The sequence below is a fragment of the Pholcus phalangioides genome, unplaced genomic scaffold, assembly GCF_987345545.1.
Source record: "Pholcus phalangioides strain wild (caught in Gottingen) unplaced genomic scaffold, Ppha-v1.0 ptg000001l_1, whole genome shotgun sequence".
In the NCBI taxonomy this organism is placed as follows: domain Eukaryota; kingdom Metazoa; phylum Arthropoda; class Arachnida; order Araneae; family Pholcidae; genus Pholcus; species Pholcus phalangioides.
Window position 1 is genome coordinate 2678025 of NW_028301594.1, and position 15742 is coordinate 2693766.

Here is a 15742-nt window from a genome sequence, read left to right on the forward strand (position 1 = left end):
CACGAAGTAGGCTTCCCGTAAAATGCGGGAAAAACCGGGACACTTTTGCCAAAAAGCCGGGACAACCAAAAAAACAGAAAATACGGGACGTATGATCACCCTAATTACAGCGGATTAAAATGAATTTCACGAAATAAAACGTTCACGGTGACAAATATATCAGATAATAATAATAATTGTAGTTGATTTATAAGTTGAAAAGTAATTTCAATCTTTGACTTCAGCAAAAACTAAAAAATCAAGTAGGTTTCGTGTAAAAAACGAAAAAAAACCCGGGATGGTCTAAAGGAAATACGGGACGTATAGTCATGGCAAATTTGGTTGCTCACGGGCAGTTTATAAATTAAAATAGTTTCACAATCACTTTCACCGAGTTTTAAAAATTTATCAAACTCACATCGAAACAAAACATTGGGAAATACTAGGAAATTTTTTAAGTAGATTGGCTCAGTCACAGTTGTCAGAAATTTTGAGAAAATAAGGGAGCAGTAGGTTAACCATATTTCCTCGAGTCAAATACAGGATATCGCCAATTTTCACTGAAAATGACGCCGAAAATAAGCAGTTTCTACCGATTAGTAAAATCGCTGAAAAAATTGTTTATGGGCTTGCACGAAATAAAATGTTTAACATATCTGAGATTAATATTTGTATTTTTCTGTTGTAATTATGAGTTGAAAAGCTAATTTCAATATTCTTTCGTTAAAAATGGTTCTTCTTTCGTTATGGTAATTCGAGTTAATGGTTAAAAGTTTTATGGTTAAAAGTTGCTTTCGTTAAAAATGGGACATTCATACAAAAACTTCGGGATGGTCAAAATTATGCGAAAATGTGATTTCGCGGGAAATACAAGACGTATGATCGCCCTATCACAATGGGATTTAATTAACAGAAGAGAAAATCATTACAAAATCATCAAAACTGGGCATTACAACAGTACAGTATAAGCAAATTCTGGATGGCCAATACCTTCACTTTGTTCGAGAACAGTGTCTGAAGTTCTGTTCTATTGCGAGGTCATATGACCATGAAATGAATGATGACTGAACAATTGTACCGTTGTAGGCCTGTTGCGAGACTTTTTAATGGGGAGATCGGCTCGCAATCACGCCTCGAAGTTGGAAACCACAAAAAACCAACTTCAGCCAACCACCAGTGATTTAAACCCAGGTTCTCGCTATGCGTATCCGTCACCATGACCACAACAGCAGCCATGGCGATAGACCGGAGTTGTGTCCGGTTGGAAAGAAAGGAGCCAAATCAGATATACCTCACAGGCTCCAGAGTGCATTTTTAATTGGAGTTCGGCCCTGCGTACAGGCACTACAATAAAAAAATGCACGAACCTCAGTTTCATTCATGACTATTTTCTTTTCGATAAGTTTTGCTTATGTCCTAGGCTCATCACAATAAACCTTGAATGAAACGGCTGTGAGCAAATAAATGAAAATTTTTTTAATACGGTACAAACAAGCGTCACGATTTTTTCCCCAGACAATGGGATTCATCAAGTCCAGAGGTCTTCAACCTTTTTCTAGTCGCGAGCACTGCCTACACCCATCATCAAAACAAGAGCACGCTTACGGCATGTTTGAGACACGTCGATCAAGTGCTCGCGAGCACCAAATCGGATACGAGTATCAAGCACTTTGGGGAGCAACGGGTTGAAGATGCCTGATTTAGTCTTTTCAAATATGGGCCATTACTACAACAACGTGATATCTGTCAACCCTATCACCAAGATACATTACACCGATGTGAAACAGAATAGCTCGATAATCAACCATGATCGAACTGGGAATTTCTTGGAATACTCGGCTTCGTTAGTTTGACCGGTTACAATTTTATTACTGTGGATTACCAGTTTTTTTTTTCCTTCTTAGGATAAAATGAAGCTATGAATCAATGCAATACATAGGCTACAATTTCTTTCAAATTTTAATTTTTTTCTCCACTCAAAAATGTAAAATACACAGGTCACTTCACACAGGATTTTTCACGATGTGTGTGAAGGAATGATAGTTATATATAGATATAGAAACATCTCTCCACTTGTCAATACAAGATTCATCGAAAGACTGGTTATTTGTGGAGATGAAGATTACAAGGAAGAAAATTCATCACTGCCGCCACGGGGACTCGAACCCCGGTCTCTCGCTTGCCGGACGAGTGCTCTACCATCTAAGCTATGGAAGCAGATAGAACATTTCAACCTTGGAGCGTATATATATGTTGAATGGCCATCTGGTTGGCCTTTGTCATTCACGAGCTATTAGTTGATTGTTGACGCCGTCCATGTACGGTGCCTTTCAACATATATATATATATATATATACGCTCCAAGGTTGAAATATTCTATCTGCTTCCATAGCTTAGATGGTAGAGCACTCGTCCGGCAAGCGAGAGACCGGGGTTCGAGTCCCCATGGCGGCAGTGATGAATTTTCTTCCTTGTAATCTTCATCTCCACAAATAACCAGTCTTTCGATGAATCTTGTAATGATATAGTTTAATAAAATGGAAGAAATATATAAAAAAAAATTTTATAGGGATCGATATAAACAAAAAAGTCTATCAGTAAAATTCGAACCTCAATTTTATCAAAATAATAAAAATTACATCGAAATAGAAATTTATATTCCTGATTTTTACCGGCTAACCTGACGTTATAAGGAATACAGCGATAGAAGAAATTAGCACATATCAAGGGCACATCATATTTCAAAAAAATCACCAATATTTCGACAAAATTTTACCCAAATGTTGCAGAATAAATATTTTTTGAAATCATACATAGAGGTAGAAATCTTACTAATTGGCAATTTTTTACTGACGGTTTCCAAGATAATGTGAGATAAACATTTGAAACACTACTTGCAATTGGAAGTTACCTCTAAGATCAACTGAAAAATTAGCTGTTTGATAATGATAAGCGTTTTCACCCTGTATAACTTACATTATTCCACTTTAAAAAATTTTGTGAATATCAAATTTACAATGTCATGACCTCAGCTAACATAAAATTAGAATTTCTTTGAGGTTATCTGTCGTAATACTCCTACTTATGCAAGATGCAGTAGACTCAATAATTCAGCCGTGAGCTATTACGGCAAGTCCAATAATCCACATTTTTTGGAAAGATTTCTTTGAACATAAAAAGAAGCACGTTACTGCATGTCTTTGCACAGAAGTTCATATCATCTAAATGGGCTTTATTAATAGGCTTCCAGTAATCCAGCACACAAAAAAACTTTAAGACAAATTTTTTTGAGTAGCGATAGATTTTCATTTCAGGGGATAGTTATAATTATGCAATGTTTTCATGCACAAAAATGTGGCAACCAAGCTTTGAAAGTGATAACATTTTATCTTTAATATCTATTGACCAGGGACAATAAGCCCTTTGTGTCGATCATATCACTTAAATTTAGAAATACAGCAATACCTCGGCCAGCAAAGATTTTCATAGGTATGAATGCACATGCTAACCTAACACAGCTACATACTGGACTGAATTTTCGTGCAAATTATCAAAGAATTACTGTCGCTTGAGTCAGATTAACTCATGTATACCTCTGAATATTTTTCTAGATATACCTCTACTTTTCTTTCTGAAATTTTTCAAACCATTTCATGCGAAATGAAGGATTTGGCGAATAGAAAATGCATTGAAAAAAAGGAGCCTATGTTTCCAGAGCAAAACTCTCAGCATTAAACTTGACATTCTAGGAGCTTATATTTTCTACCTGCATGTACAGAGAAAGACACCAAAACGGGCTAACCCAGGGGTTCTCAAACTATTAGCTGCGAACCTTCATCGGGGGGGCCACAGAGTGGCTGCCCTTACAAAGGTTTTTCAAAGAGACTCTTTGTTAAACTGCTCTGGAGTGACATGGGAAAGCATTGATTAGGGGAAGGGGTGCTGTGGGTGGGAAAAGTTTTAGAACCCCTGTCTAACCAAATCACAGATAGATGGGGACACCTACAAAGTCGACTGAGTTGTGTCAACATCAGCTTTAGCAGACTTAAGTTAATGTTGGTTGGGTATACAGAGTGTAAGTCCTAATTCGGCCCTTATCTCATCAACCATTTACCATAAAGGTTTGGTTCTAATTTAAAAAATACTTCAAAATGTGTTCAGCGATCACTCTGTAGTTTTGAGAGAAAATGCAATGCCATAAAATAAAAAAAATCTCAATTTTTATACCTCTTCTCTGTCCTCTAACTTCCAATTAGAAAGTTGTTGCCTTGTCTCTCCTGAAGCCGATAAAAATATCCATGTTTCAAAGCGCAATATTTGCTGAGACACGTGAATTCAAAAATCAGAGAAAAGTTGGGAAAGAACAGCGTAAACCAACGGACAATATTTCTTTCCCTCGTTTATGCTGTTCTTTTTGAACTTTTCGCTGATTTTTAAAATTAAAATATCTCAGAGATGGGCAACAACTTCCTAATAAAAAGTAAAATGGGGAGATTGGGGGGGGGGGGCGTATAAAATTTTAGGGTTTTATTTCATGACAAACTATATTTTCTCTCTCAATACTGGTACAGAGTGATTTCTGAACACATCAGAACCACGCCCCTACGACAAACGGTTTGATGTTAGGACTTACAGGACATCCAGTACAGTGTAAAATAAAAAGAGCATTTAGTAACTCATCTCTTTGTAAATTTTAATTTGTCCAATTTTGAAGTTGTTCATTTTAGACTTCGATCAACTTTTGCCTTTTTTATAACACTCCTGTGTTTTAAAAACTTATTTATAATTTCTGCACAGTACCTAGAAGGAATTAAAATTAATGATTTTCTATAGAAACCTATGGGGAAACCACTTTTCAGCTAAAGAATGTGGTTCTGGAACAAATTCAGAAACAACCTTTGTTATAACTGAGCTATCGCTGTGGTGCAGGGATTCATTAACTTTTGTCATCCGCAACTCCCTTACCCAATTCATGGCTCATCAGCGGCTCCTAAGAATAGTTGTAATATATAGTAGATATTTTCACTTATAAAAGAACCATTTTGAAGCGTTAATAAGCACAGAAATCAATATCTCAAGCTCGTCATGACACCCCTGACAATGGCTGGCGAAACCCCTAGGAGCCACAACACATATTTTGAGAAACACTGCTGCAGTGGATAAAAACCCGTATATTTTGAAAAGTAGTTGATATTATGTAATTTCCACCACTATGAATAGTACCTAACAGATACTATTACCTAAGTACCTAACACATATGTATTGCAGTACGAGTCTGATCTGTGATTACAGAAAAATAAAAACTTTAAAAGGACCAAATCAGACATCTCTCATTGCCATTGTGTGGTGAAGTATTCTCATTGCAAAATGCATTATTCTGAAAAAAAAAACCACAGATTACTTCATTTTTAATAAAATGCATGATTAATGAAAACATTAAGGCAGAAATTCAAAAAAAAACTTCTAATATGGTAACTTAATGTTATTATGACTTAAATCAGTATTAGTTTTCTGGGCTACACTGGCAAAATTAAAAAAAATATATACATGTTGGCAGAAAATTTGTTTAGGCTGCACTTATAGTGGAGCGAAGAAGGGTACGAATTACAAGAATTGCAACCAGGAAGGAAAAAAAATACATACGGGTGGAAGAAGAGATGTCCGCACATAGTAAAAGAGTAGATAAAATGGGCAGGCGTGTTCTGAAATGTAAGAGCTTGATGATGACCCCTCCGCATAAGACGGAAAGGGAAAAAAAGGGAGAAATGAACCAATCAGCAGATCAAGGTGAAAACAAACAGGTTTGTTCAAATCACATCTTGCTGAGTGTGTGGCAGCCCCCCCCCCCTCGGAATTTTTATTAATTTTAGGAATTTGGCTAATCAGATGATGGAAAAAGTTGTAGCCAAATGAGAGAAAATTAGCCTAGTTGACGTATCATAAAATGTGGATTCCAAAACAACTTACATCGAGTTCAAAGATGGAAAAAATGAATCAAAATGCAAATCATATATAAATAAAAAATTGCTTGACACAAAATGTAAATTACACTCACACACAATGCAAAAAAATAATTTAATTCTCAAGAATTCGCAGAGATTTTTTTTGCTGCCTCCCAGGACCATTAACAAAAAAGAAATACTGTTATTTGTATTTTTTATATTTATTCTGTTCCGCAATAGTGTTTTAAGGAGGTTCATGATACTGAGAGGAAGGACTGTCGTCATGTAAAGGGTTCAAACAATTACTTGAGTTTTGCATGTAGGCTCTTCGAAGGTGGAGGGGCGGGGTGCGGTCAACTAGTTGCTCTTCTAGACAAGGTTGATCCCCTCTGTCAACCCTCCACCCATCTCTGGAACTGAACAGAAAGTAGCTGAACATTGCTCACGATTGGCCAACAAAAATTTCACTTCCAGAATTTTGCACATGCATCACATGGGCGATTTGACCATCAAGAGACAGAATGGACAATCATGATTTGGTAAATTTGATCTTTTAATTATTAGCCCAATAAAATATTTTGTCACAATTTGGCAATCGGCAGCCTGAACCATGTTGAGTGACCTTTTTTTTTTCTTTCGCCTCGCTTCTGTAAGGAAATGTGCTATAGGGATGTGATTGCGTTAAGGTGTGGGTGGCTGCAGACACCCATATTTTTGCGGTGTTTTTGTTTTTCCTGTTTCCAGCTAACAACTCAAAGAGTCTCGTACCTTTTTAACATGGTGAAAAAACTATGCTTTAATAGAAATTACGTGCCGTAGAAAACGCGCCGAAACGCGTTAAATATACATTACTAGAGAAATATCTTTTTACTTTTTGAAAATAAAAGAATCGATAGGCATATATACGAATAGTACATAGCGATTATGGTCAGATAAAAATACATGCTCTCTCGAGCTCTTTTCGTTTACCCCTGCAGGAGATTTTGGTGGAAACGCAATTTCTTTCTCTCTGTGCAGTAAAAAATAATAATAACGGAGGAGTCACCCTTGGTCACCCAATTTTTCAATTAACGAGAGCCAAAGTGTTTTCCTGTGTTGTTAGGAGTATTATAAGAATTGAAGGTGTCTTCTGATGTGGAAAATATTTTGAGCCAGAGGCCTTTCATGCCTCTTTTTTCCCCCGACTTGTATTACTTTTATTAAAAACGCAGAATCAAATCGCCAATACAGTACAGTATTTTGGAAATAAAAAATAAAACAAATGAATGAATTAAAACCTATGATTAGCTGACCATTTTAAATGGGGATAGTGCACTTGGGCCTCGTTTTTACCTGTAACACGAGGAAAAACAAAAATGTGCTCACACGAGAAAACCCATGCACTTTGGCGTAAATTTGTGGTTTTTTGATTTTTTAATGTTTTTAAATCTCATAATGAAATCAAACAATTTGGCTAGCGCCTATGTATTTTTTCGATTTGTCAAGCACGGATGTAGAGGCCATCCTTTGTTTTGCAGCAGCAAATGACAGTATTCAGATAAACTATAGCTGATGAGACTCTGATCTGAGATTATGTTGTCACAGTTACATCCAAGCAATTCCTCAAAAGAATAGTTGTAGCTTTATTTGCAGTCTCTCTACAACCTTAGGACCTCCTCACATGAGGATACTAAAGTCAGGCAACTGATAGGCAACTCAGTATCCAGCGAATCAATTTCTATAGAGCTCCTCACACGAGGATATAGGCAACCAAATATCCAATGCAACTAAGTCACTTGGCGACTTGCATGCTAGTCGAACACAAGCATTTGTTGCGTAGCCGTAAGATTGTCGAGATTGTATGAGAGGTGCCCAATGCTAAATTTTATGTGATTGCTAAGATTCAGCACAAGGCAAACAGTTATATCATATGTAGCTTTTATTTTCTACACAAATGTTCTCTGATGCAACCCTAACCCTCAAATCCCTCTCAAATAATATATACCCTCCATAAATATAGGTCATGCATCAACAGCACACATGTGCGTGTGGGAGTATATGGGAAAATCCTGTACCCTTCCAAGATAAACACAGTAATCTATTTTTTCTCTCGGTATGGTTGGTAGCAACAGTCAGCTAATTAAGGATTATTAGCAGTCACTTATCAGAGTTGACATGTAACCAGCAGATTTATTAATTCTAAGTACAGTAAAACCTGTCTTTAACGGAACCTGTATTAAGCGGAAACCCGTCTTCAACTGAAAAAAATTTTGGTCCCGTGATTTCAATGTAAAAATACACATTAAAAATTAACCTGCACTGAACACAACCTGTCTAATGAGAATACGGAAAGGAAAATTGTATGCTCTTAAAGAAAAATTTCATACACTACAGGGTTTAAGCTAGATAGAAAATTTCTTTCGCCAAAAAGGGAAAATGGGGAGAAAAGCTTTAGCAAAATGCTACAATGCTAATGTAATTATTGATGGTTGGATGTTTACTCGTTCCGTACCTCCTGTATGCATTTATGCGAAAGTACCTACCACTTTTTAATTTTTTACTCACTATTTGACGATGCGAATAGTTAGTGAATGTAATGGACTGTATATAGTGTAATGTTAAAGTTAATGCAGTATGTATGTTGTTTGTAACAAATAATATATAGCGTATCACATGATATATTTTTCAATAATTAATAATTATTTTATTTATTTTTAAATATTATTCACTTTATTTTTATTTTATTTCATTTTTTCAAGACCATCACGTAATTTTATACAGCATGTCCAATTTTCCCCCTCTATTAGGCAGAAAATTGTGTTCAACAGGAAAAAAATTTCAGGTCTTGCGATTCAGTTGAAGACAGGGTTTACCATAACTCCCTTTTCTAATTCCGTAGAATGTGTGGAATCCAATTCCCGTAGGCCGTAATGAATAGTGTACAATGGATGTTATTTCCAATGTATGGATAATTTTCATCTCAATTTATTCTTTTTTCATTTTGAGGAAATAATAGAGGAGGAGATGATATTATTTATAATTATAATAAAATATCATCTTCATCGCTGCTAGAATTGCAAAAAATTTGATTTTTTTTTCTCCTACCTCAGTTTATAATGTACAGGAAGATAACAGATGAACTAAACACTACATTGTTTTTACCCATTTTTCCAGGCTTTTAATTTTTTTAGTAGCTCCATGTGGTGGAGAACAGGCAACTTGACTCGTTCAAGTAAACTCAACTTTCCCGTTGAGGATACTCACGTTTATTTAAAGCATCTCTGTGTGAGAAGACCCTTAATTATTAATTACATCAATGTCACATGGGAAAGGAAAATCATACTTCCTGCAGTCCCTAAAGCAGTGTTTTTTATTGTTGTGCAACAAGCCCTTGACAAACTGAAAATGTTCTACAGTAAAAATTCTGCAATCTTGTTTTCTATGCAAAAATGTTCATTTCTTAAAGTTTTACCAAGATTGATTTGCGCTACATCACAGTTTTTGGCATATTCTGCTTTTAAGCCCGCAGTATATTCTGGTAATTTCTTATCAGAAGGATTTAGAATGCTTTTGATGGAACTTCAACATTTCTACTTGTGATTTATATAAGCAACATTTTTTTTTTTTCATTTATCAAACACACCCACATAAGGATTGGCTGGTTTTTTCCATTGACTATTGATGGTCATCTCGATAACAACCTGTACTCTTTATTCAAAGATGGATTTATGATTTTGCTGCCTTCTCCCATTCTAGTCTGATTTTTGTGACAACTCAATCCTGGAACTCACGCCCGTGTAACTGTTCTATGACGTATGTCACAGATTTCGGCACATTTTGCTTTGGGGCCGCTTGGTACCAACCCTTTGAATATACCATGGTTTCTCTGTCACTCTTTTGGTCAGTCTCATGCCCACACTCTCTCTAGGTTATTTGGCCATTCACATGCTTGCACACTGTTTTTGAGTCCTTACATGCTCACAGGTCCCTCATTTTCTAGGTCATTCCCATGTTTTTAGGTCACTCTGATCACTCATGTGCTTGCACTCTCTCTAGTTCATTCACTTTCTCCAAAACTCTCTAGGTTATTAGTTTGGTCACTCACTGACCTAGTTACCCCCACTCCCTTTACAGAGGCAGATTTATGGTTTTACCACCTGGGAGGGACTATATACAAATTTTGTAATAACTAATTCCTTGAATTTGTCGCTTTGGATTATTTAGCCTACTTAAGCCACCACCCCCCCCCCCAGTAAATACGCACCACTGCCATTACTTAACTCTAAATTTCCCATTCTAGAGAACATTAACAAAATATGTGAAAAAAGAAAAAATATACACAATAGTAATTTTCAAAGCATATTAATAAAAGAATAATTCGTTTAAAAAAAGAATACATACAACAAATCATAAATAAATACTCACTTTCGAAGAACAGCAGCTGATCTCTACTTTCCCGCTTATAAATGAATTGCTGTAACATGATTTTGATCATTCTTTTTTCAGTAAGAATATCGATTATCATTGTATCATCTTCTAGTAAGAGATTCAATTAATATTATAGTGAGAACATATACCATTTCTACCAAACCATCCTATATTATAAATTTTAGTGGAATGAAAAAATGGACAAATGAATGACAAAGGTTTTTAACAGCTGGCTGAAGCAAAGATATATTTAGGAAAGAAAGAAAATTCAAATACCCTGCGGGGAATCGAACCCATGTCGTTTCACTTTCCGGGTGAATGCACTAGACCAGTGTTTCTCAACCGCAGAGCCGCAGCGCGGTACTGGGTCCCGACATCATTTATACCGGGCCGCGAGTGATTGGTCGTTTACGTTTCCCTCATTTGTTTTCTGTTAGTCGTTTGTTTGACCGGCCTTCCAGTCACAAAAATAAATGAGACCAGGTCGCGGGCTACCAAAGGTTGAGAACTACTGCCCTAGACCACAAGACTACAGAGGCAATGAATATCTCAATCTTTCCTTGGAGCTCGTGTGCACTGAACGGGACTGTGCCCGACCTAACTCAGGCCAAAGCTAGCGATTCTAGACTTATTAGGGTCTAGGGCGTTCTGTTCGATTCCCCGTATAGGAGCAGCTGAATTTTCTCTTTCCTAAACATATATTCGCATCAGCCAGTTGTTAAAAACCTTTGTATGGATTGTATGGACAGTGGAGAGTGACATCATCCTCGGACTAATGAAAGAGAATCCATAATAAAGAAAAAACTTCATAGTACATTGAATTATATCCTTACATGTTAAGCTTATATTTCTAGTGGAGCTTTACCTTCCCCCCCCCCCGAAAAGGTAATACTGTAAGTGAAAAATCATGTTATGACCAAAGTCTAACAACCTCCCACATTGGCTAGATACTTCAATGTTCAATCCCTGAAGAACCTACACATCTGGTTTCGGTTATTATGTATATAAACTTGGAGCAATTACAAAAAAACACATTGTTTTTAATTCAGTATTAATGCACTGATACTAGTCAATTATAATGGACCATATTTGTGGTGGTAAATAATTGAAAACAATTTTCACTATCTGATATAAAATTCTGTTTTATGTTCCTTGTGATCTTGTATTGTTAAAATTGAAATCACTTGGCAGGGTTTCATCATATTTATTTCTTTTCTGAGAATCTTGATGGCGGCCATGCCTCTTCTCCTCCCCCCCCCCCCCCGGGCGGGGCCGACCGGGTAGGAGGATTCTTGCTTTTTTTTTTCCAAGCTATAAATTTATCATAAAGAGGCAGGGTTGTTTGGTTTAAACCACTTTGGTTTCAACAATGGTTTAAACCAGTGATTCCCAATGTGGGCATTGATGCCCCCTGGGGGGCGCTGGAATGTTGCAGGGGGATGGTGGAAGCTACAAATATAACATAGGATTCTATGGGTGAGATTGTGTTGGGGGGCGATGGGAGAAAAAATTTCTGAAGGGGGCGATGGAGGATAAAAAGGTTGGGAAACTATGGTTTAAAACAGTGGTTCTCAACCGGTGCTCCGTGTGCGCTTCCCAAGGGCTCCTCTGCGACTCGAGGAAAATAAAATAAATCAGCAAATTTGATAAATAAAAAAATGAGGCCTACAGGGCTCCGCTATAAAAATTATACGCTGAAAAAAGGGCTCCGCAAGTACAAAAATGTTGAGAACCGCTGGTTTAAACCATGCTTTTTAATCAAGCAGTTTTTTTTCAAGAAATCATATAAAAGTGACCGAAATACAATTTTTTCCCTTGAAAAATATCATATTGGTTCATTATTAGCCAAAATCGTTCATTCTTACATTTTATATTGGGGTATATTCTGGTGATACATCTTTAAATGGTGTAAGATGATATAAGTGGGGTTTTTTTTTTCAAAAAAATCTCATAAAAGTGGCCTGAAAATAATTTTTTTATATTAAGTGTCCTGGTTGCTCAAAGTTATATATAGAAGCCAAAATTTCTCATTCTTGCCACATTTTCTAACTATTGGCAACATTATGATGCTTTATCTTTAGCAAATTCATGAATAAGGATTGCATTACACATCTTGATGTAGTGGTGTATTATATCTCACAGGGTTGTTTTTGTTTTTTTCCTTCACAAAGAAGCAGCAAAAGTAGTGACATCATTTATGCTAGAGACAGCTGCCCCTAAGGGACACAAAGACTAGTGTATTAGTAGTTATAATTACCTCACAGACATTATCATTTTCTTTCCCATAAGTAGTGCATCTCATATCATATATCACCCAGTCTTAAGATTTAGCTTCTAAGAATAGCTTTTTTTTTATACTTTCACCATTAAGCCCAGTTAATCGAGGTTCAGTAGTAACAGCTTAATGAAAAATAATCAGCTATAAACAGGATGATTACAATTAAAGTTTTGATTCCAAAACTGTACAATAAGAGGTACTGGTCAGAATGACTTGAAAATTTGCATGGGTGCTCTGGAAATTTCTTTGCAAAAAGAAAAAAGTGCAAGTAGTGGAAAATGTGCAAGTAGATGATGCTGTACTTGGCCAGCAGTATAATCTATTTTGTGCAACCACATCATTTCAACAATTCAACAGCATAAGTGTGTGGATAGCACAACTTTTATCAAGATGCACATTGCAATACCACCAAAGCAATTGCTGAAGAACCATTTTGACAATAACAGGATGGCACAACACCTGGCCGGTCGTCAGTTCACCTGACCTTAACAACTTCTGGCTTGGGGGGGGGGGGGGGCGAAGATACATCAAAATCTCATGAACAGAGGTTAAATTGCAAAACATTGGTGATGTGCAAGCACATCCACATCATGACAGTCAGATTTTTTGAACAAGCATTTTTGTGCTTTCACCTCATTGCCAGACCACGATGGATAATGTACAGTAAAACCTGGTTGAGTCATCACCCTTATAAGTGGTCACTCCGGTTAAGTCATAGTTTTTCTTCAGTCCTGTCCAGTTTTCATAGGCAGCAATGTTGTTAAACCCTCATTTACTCATTGCTAATTTCGGTTAACTCATCACCATGAAAAAGTTTAAGAGAAAGGAACATATAATTTCTATGGCTTCCTTTAAAAAAATAGCTTGTTAAAAACATTGCCATATGCTTAAAAGTCACCATAAAAGCCTTATGTATCAAAACGGAACAGTTTTCAAGTAACGAAAGTTGCGCTGGGGAGTTCATTTTCCGACTAAAGTTTTTGAAACATCAGGGACTGTTCAAGCTAGATTTGATTTCTGCATGGAGCCCCACTAATTTAGAGCTTCCAATTTAAACAAATTAACTTCGTCGAAAAACAGACATTTTTTCCAAAGTTGAGGTCTTCTAATGTGTGCTTTTCCCTACCCCGGGCTTTAACACAATAAGTTAAGTAATAAGAGCTCTAAAAAGGTAAAAATTTCATTTTTTTTTTTTTTTTTTGAAATCTATAAATTTTATTTTAATTCATACTTTAATAAATGTCATATTACTTTAAATTTATACGATTTTCACAATAAGAATATTGCACATTGAAACTAATGGCACTTCGCTTAAGTCGTCATAATTTTCCAATAACATGAGATGGCAACTTATCGAGGTTTTACTGTATTTAACATTTCTTAAGTTGTAGTTATTCATTCAATTACTTCATTTTTGTGATGTTTCCGTGAATTATGAAATCGTGCAATGCTAACTAAGTTATCATTTTGCCCTGGACAGCCATCATTCCCATTCTGCAAGCAAATTTGAGTTCAATGAGTAGTGTCGTTGATTTTCCATTTTTAAGTATTTTTCCCCCTTTGCCATATAAAATTCCATTGCTTCAGGAATATTCATGTAAATTTTCAAGTCATTCTGACAATGGCTCTTCTTCTATAGTGTTCTAAATCAGAACTTTAGTTATATATAATCCCCCTCTATATCGTAAATCATCGCTAATTAATCTGCATTATTCATGCTTTATTAAATACATTAATTCTCACCTAATTTTCATGTTTTTGTAAAACAGCTTCCTAATTAAGTGTACTGAAAGTAACTGGAGAAAACACTCCTTTATATTATATGGTTAATGGTAACATTAACAATTTTCAAACACAGTAATTTATTGAGTTCAGTGAAAAAATAATTAAATTGCAAAAGTTGGTTTTTATATTAAAATGTACGAAATATTTCTAGATTAATTAATATGGGAATAGTGTTAAGTGCATTAATAAACATTTTATTTTAATTAATTATTAGAAGTTTTAATTATTTTTCAGAAATTTTATTGTTTTTAATGTTACTGTTATTTAAGCCAAAAAACCGGTTTGAACTAAAAAGACCCATTTTTTTACCAACCCCGAAAAAGTCTGGTCTGGGGGGGCACGAAAAAGATCCCAGCCTATGGACCCTGCTCCAGGATGTGGAGGGGCCATGATGGCGGCCAATTTAAATAAGTTTTAAAAAAATTTAATTTTTAATAGCTTTTTCTAGAAATTTCTCATTCTAATGAAAATAATGAAAGGTAATAAATTGATTCATAATGATTTGAATTTTGTGTTTCTAGCTGTTTTATAATTGAAATGCAACTCTGTCTCAACAAATTTCCTCTACGGCAACCATGAGTTGCCAGTTTTGATTGATGCATGCATGCATGCACACACACATAAAAACTACACAGTAAATGCCACATAAACCATACAAAAAACCAAACGAACTGCTTCAACACGGGATCCAGAAATTCTGCCGCCAACATTTCACCAGCCCTGACTGTATGAGTGACCAAAATAATGACTGTTTGAGAGACCAAATGATTGGGCGAATAACCATATGACTGTGTAGTTGAGCGAATGACAATGTGAATGATCAAGTGTCTGACCTTCTGAGCGATCGTATTAGTGACCACATGAGTCACCACTCACTTGATCACATATTGTCGCACACATACATTCACCCACCCACTCATCGCTCATTCCTTCGATTGGTCACTCACCCATTTACTTGATCACTAATAGTCAGGGCAGGCAAAATATCTCGTGAAATTTCTGAAGGGGGGGGGGCGAAGTGTCAGAGGCAAAATTTCTGTAAACCCTTCAACACTGACTGAGCAACTGTTCAGTATTGGTCAATATCCCTACTTCTACTCGGATTGTTACTTCAAGACTTGGCTACATCAAAAATGGCAAGAACTTTCGTACATATGTTGAATTTCTCTGAGTACCGAAAATTTTTACCAGAAACCTCACCTTTGAGATATCTACACAAGTAGGATGGAAATGAAGTTTTGGAAGCTGAAAAAAAAATTCAGCAGATGATTCTTTGTGCCGACTGAAAATTTACAGGCGATCCTGCTTATAACATTCCCACTTAGAATGTTTTCTCGCTTAATATGACTTA